Here is a 5,851-nt window from a genome sequence, read left to right on the forward strand (position 1 = left end):
TTTCATGTCCCCTCCTTGCTGCTCTTAGCTCTCTCTTCAGATCCTTCCTGGATACCTTATAACTCTCAATCATCCCAATTGAACCTTCACGCCTCATCTTTACATAGGCCGCCCTCTTCCATCTAACAAGGGATTCCAATTCCTTATTAAACCACTGCTCCCTCCCACGATCCTTTCCTCCCTGCCTGACAGGTACATACTTATCAAGGACACTCAATAGTTGCTCCTTGAACAAGCTCCACATATCAATTGTGCCCATGCCTTGAAGCCTACTTTTCCAAGCCACGCATCCTAGGTCGTGCCTCACCGCATCATAATTTCCCTGCCCCCAGCTATAACTCTTGCCCTGCAGTGCACACTTAACCCTCTCCATCGCTAGAGTAAAAGTCACCAAATTGTAGTCACTGTCCCCAAAGTGCTCACCTACTTCCAATTCTAACACCTCGCCTGGTTCATTACCCAGAACCAAATCCAGTATGGCCTCACCTCTTGTTGGCCTGTCTACATTGTAGATTACAACGATAACAGAATTGTTGATTAGTTAACAATAATTTGCAATCAGTAAGGTGGACAGCAGATCCAGAAATGATACAATAGTTAGGAAGAAACTTTGTCACCTCTCTGAATATACTTTGGGGCAGGATCAAGTTTTTGGCGAATTTGCTTTCGAACAGCAGTCCCAATTATCATGTACTATGTACTGGATTAATCATACTGGACTTGAAACATTAACTCAATTTCTCTCTCAATTGATGCTGCTGGGTCCTGCTGAGTTTCACCAGCACTTTGTCATTTCAGATTTTCTGCATTTGCATTGTTTACTTTTATTTGAGTTCTACCATTGTTAATTTGATGATATTGGAAATCAATCTTTGCACTACTCTTTCTATAAGATGAACTTCTATTTTAAGATATTGTTTATGATCAAGTGAGGACAGGTTAAACTGTTCCCCTCTTTTTGAACTCCTCTTTCACTGCAGTAGGTTTTTTGAAAAGGGTATACTTGCTAATTTAATGAGTGTTTATTTGTTTATGCACTGTGATCATAAAAGTCACAATTGTATTGGTTTTCTTGAATTTAAAATAAAGAAAGAAGATAGTTTGACTAACAAAGGAAATTATTCCATTTGAGCAAAGACGGGTAAGATGAACTTTCACAACGCCCAATCACAGCTCTACCAGAGACAGAAAGACCAGCGCGTCAACAGAGACCTTCACTGATAATATTGGGGTAAAAACAATGACTGCAGATGCTGGAAACCAGATTCTGGATCAATGGTGCTGGAAGAGCACAACAGTTCAGGCAGCATCCGAGGAGCTTCAGCAAAATCAATATTACCTAGTCATGGGGACGAAATGTCTGAAAACAAGCCTTCCAGATCAGTGAGCTAACTTACATCCATACTAAAAGTATCTTATCTGTTATGTACATGTTTCATCATTGATTAATGGCACATTTTACTCTATCTCTAATTTGCTGTATACTAAGTGTCATAGAGATGTACAGCACAGAAACAGACCCTTCAGTCCAACTCATCCATGAGGACCAGATATCCCAATCTAGTCCCACCTGTCAGCACCCTTCCTATTCATATATACATCCAGGTGCCTTTTAAATGTTGCAATTGTACTAGCCTCCACCGCATCCTCTGGCAGCTCATTCTATACATGTACCACCCTCTGCATGAAAAAATTGCCGCTTAGGTCTCTTTTATATCTTTTATATTTAAGTTTAATCAAGAGACATACTTCAATAAAACATATAGTCAAGAAAGAACCCACTGTACTCCCTACTGCAGACTTACACAAGACCACACTTAAAACTATTCACTTATCTGTTTCTGTGCTGTGACCCCTCCCAAACAGGTTCCTCCAAGATCAGTTGTAAATTTCACTGTTTGTTAATTTTCCTAGATGCATTCCGATGTTCAGCAGTACATGACTGAAATGGAAATGATGATTTCTGATGCTAGATGCCTAATGCCGAGATATACATTTTAAAAATCAGAATGTAAGTGAAAGATAATGACATTTTTTATACATAGTGACTGTGACCAGATAGTTTTGGAGTGATCTGTGTGTTGCCAGCCATATTACAGTTGTAAGTACCAGTTTTATGTGCATGATTCATTCAGTGAATCAAACCTCACTCATTTATTCAATGAATCAAACTTCACTCATTCATTCAATGAATCAAGCAAATATTGAAGCAATCAGATTAATAGGGATTAACAGTAGATTTGCTCCAGTCTCTCAGGTGGGGAACCGCAAGTATTACAGTTGGGCTAGAAGTTTGTAAAGGAAGTAAAACATGTAAAAAATTTAAACAAAAAGAAAATTACAACTAACTAAATGTAAATACATTTCAAGGCTTCCAACACGTTCTCCATTAAAAAAAAACAACACTTAAGTACCAAAACACTTTAGTACATGTTCTTGATATTCAGGTGAACTATTTAACTTTATATTGAACATAAATCCAATCTTCTGATTTACAACAAAGGTTAGTGCTCACATATGCAACTGATAAGAATATTTAACGGCTTACATCTTCTTCCCACTGTAATTTAGCAAAGACTGAGTCCATTGCAACAGCAGCCAGCTGTTGGTCAACATCTGGGTTCTGAATTTTGTCTGTTTCCAAGATGCTGTTACAGTGCCTGATAATTTCACTAATGGAGGATAAGCATAGAGATTTCATGAATGCATTAAATTGTATATCTTGTAGCAGATTTAACATTGCAGTGATTGTTGGTGTAGTGTACTAATGTTTTAAAGGCACTTTGAACACCATAGATTCCAGGAGCTTTTAATTCAGGACGCTTAGGACCACAAGGGCCGCTGCAGAGATTATTATCTTGTACTTTCCCTATTTGATCCAGTTAGACAATTTTCTACATTTATTGGAAGTACCCTTGTGGAACTATTAGCAATTACAGAACAAATGCTGAGAACATTTGCACAAGACTGGAAGAAGTGACAGAGAGGAGTGACAGTTACTTCACATTTAGTTTACACAGTAAGACATCCTTCATGTCAGAGAAATGGCCCAGGTACTGAATGGCAATTCCCTTTTACAAGGACTTCACAGTAATGTTGAAAAATGTTCAAAGACTTGACCAGAGCAGACAAAGTACAGTCCAGAAAGCATTGTCTCTTTTCCTCTTTTTCCATCTGCATACACTTAACCCTCTTAAAGAAACATTTGTACGATTATCTTTCAAAATCATTTTTTTTGTGTTTTGTTTTATTCCAAGTAGAGGAGAGCTTCCCCCGATTTCCGTTCCAGTTTTGCTAGGGCACCTTAATGCCACACTCTGTCGAGTGCAGCTTTGTGGTTAAGGGCAGTCACTCCCACCTCACCTCTGGAATTCAGCTCCTCTTTCCATGTTTTGACTAAATCTGTAGTGAGGTCAGGTCCTTGCAGAACCCAAACTGAGCATCATTATTCACGTTATTGTTCAATCTTTGCTGCTTGGAAACATTGTTGAGAACACATTCCATCACTTTGCTGATGATCAAGAGGAAAGGGATGGGGTAAGTAATTGGCTGGATTGGATTTAGCCTGTTTTTGTGTTGAAACAGGTAGGAGCTAAGTGTAATATGTTGATTAGATATCAACATTTAGTTGACAACATTGTTTTCCAAGTGTATCTTCTTTCTTTCCTGCCAGCGTGAGCCTCATTCATATTCTCATCCATAAAAAGGTGTACGTCAGGACTCTGAGACATCAATGTGGATATGAAAGATTTTAACAACCTTACTGAAGATTGCTCCAACTATTCTTGGTCCCTTTCTCTTGTTTCTCCTTATGTTTTATTTGTTATGTAGGTGGTCAGGAGCTATTGTAGCACAGACATTTTGGTGATGTCACCACCAGTAGCACAATAATCTTTTATGAAAAAAACCCGCCAATAACTGTGGATGCTTGAAATCAGAAACAAAAGCACAAGTTGCTGAAAAAAGTCAGGAGGTCTGGCAGCATCTGTGGAGAGAAAGCAGAGTTAACATTTTGGGTTCAATGACGTTTCTTCAGAATGGGATTTTACCATGGAAATCCAAATCTCTTTGTGCCTATGATATTTGTAAGAGACAGACAAGCTGCACCAGAGATGCTCTTTGCCAGCATAACAGTATCCTCACATTTCCATTTGCAGAATGAGATACAGGCTATCGTATATTTTGGAAGAACAACTTGTGGTTCACAATGGACATTAGAACTCAGATGCAGCTTCAGCAATCTATAGCCAATCCTATTCACAGCAGAGCATATTCTGCAGCCATGAAACCCATTACTTAACTTTTTCCCTTCGGACCATTCCAAACTATTACTATCAATATCACTCACATTAATCAATGTTCAGGACATAGAAGGAAAAGCAATGTCTTTTCCATTTGACAATCAGCAGCAGAATAAGATGACAATGTAGTTTTATTAATTGGAGGTCCATTAATGTTACATCCATGTCTCTCTATTGCTAACTGTTACCTACTTTAGCCAGAACAAATTCCACTCTCAATATTTAGCATACTAGCAATTAGCAGCACCACCTAATGTTTATCTTCCAGACAGCTTTCTTGAACTATCCATTTTACAGTGGTTTTATACTGGACTCATGATGTGGAGGTGCCAGTGTTGGACTGGGGTGGACAAGGTCAAAAGTCACATGGCACCAGGTTATAGTCCAACAAGTTTATTTGAAATCCCAGGTTATAGTCCTCCCAGGTTATAGTCCCTTAGTCAGGTGAAGGGGTGGCACTTCGAAAGCTTGTGATTTCAAATAAATTTGATGGACTATAACCTGGTGTTGGGTGACTTTTAACCCTATACCTGACTCCTAAAAGGAAGTTTCAGAATAACTTTTGGGTGATCAAGATTAATTTTGCAAACGATGACTCATGCCATCTCTATAGTATCTTTGAAACCAGATTAATACAAGTGAAATAAGGGGCAACTTCTACCTGAATAATCACTTGATATGTGAAACATGGATAAATCTCGAAATACCCCGCAATACAACCAGACTCTGGTTTTATGATGCATGGTATCATGCTGCATGGTGTAATTCTGTCTGATTAAAATGCTGTAATGGTGTTTATAACAACTGAATGAAATCTGTAATCACCCCCTAGATACTCAGGAATCCTGCCATTCTGTGAAATTACACAAAAAGAGGTTCACTAAGAAGAGAATATTTCTGATCTCCAGCATCCACTGTATTTCGTTTATTTTCATGCCTTTCTTACTTCAGCGGACTCCATAAAGATTCTTTAGCAGCGTGATGAGACCAAGACTATTACACAAAACTCACTGCTTATAGCACTGTGGGTGCACCTACACCAAATGATCTGCTATGCTTCAAGATGGAACTCACCGCCACCTTTTTAAGCAACCAGGGACTCTACAATTACCAGGCTCTACACTTCAGAGCAGTGAGCAGGTCGGTATACTACTGTGTGTAAGAGGGGGCTAACAAACTAAAAAGGCCATGTGCAAGAAAGTAATATGAATCAGGAGTAGGCCATTCAGCCTCTTGAGCCTACCCCACCATTCAATAAAATCATGGCTGAACTAATTGTTCAAATACACGTTCCCACCTTCCAGTTAACCTTTCAATCCCTTGCTTTACAAGAATAAAAGCATTCAATACCTACTTTAATCTGCAAAATAAATTGTCCATTGCAGTGGTCTAACTGTATAAGCACATTGAACAACACAGGGAAACTATTGATGTTTCTATCAATGATCAGTACAGACGGCACGGTGGCACAGTGGTTAGCACTGCTGCCTCACAGCGCCAGAGACCCGGGTTCAATTCCCGCCTCAGGCGACTGACTGACTGTGTGGAGT

At 39.1% G+C, this 5,851-nt stretch overlaps 1 long non-coding RNA gene across 1 annotated transcript in view; it reads left to right on the forward strand.

Annotated features, from left to right (window-relative positions):
• Nucleotides 1-5,435, forward strand: part of LOC122541937 — an 85,560-nt gene extending 80,125 nt beyond the window's left edge. Inside the window, exon 3 of the long non-coding RNA XR_006309722.1 lies at nucleotides 5,253-5,435. This is a non-coding gene — a long non-coding RNA (uncharacterized LOC122541937). The remainder of the gene's footprint in view (nucleotides 1-5,252) is intronic.
• The last annotated feature ends 416 nt before the right edge of the window (nucleotides 5,436-5,851 follow it).

Source organism: Chiloscyllium plagiosum, chromosome 38 (genome assembly GCF_004010195.1).
Source record: "Chiloscyllium plagiosum isolate BGI_BamShark_2017 chromosome 38, ASM401019v2, whole genome shotgun sequence".
Taxonomy (NCBI): domain Eukaryota; kingdom Metazoa; phylum Chordata; class Chondrichthyes; order Orectolobiformes; family Hemiscylliidae; genus Chiloscyllium; species Chiloscyllium plagiosum.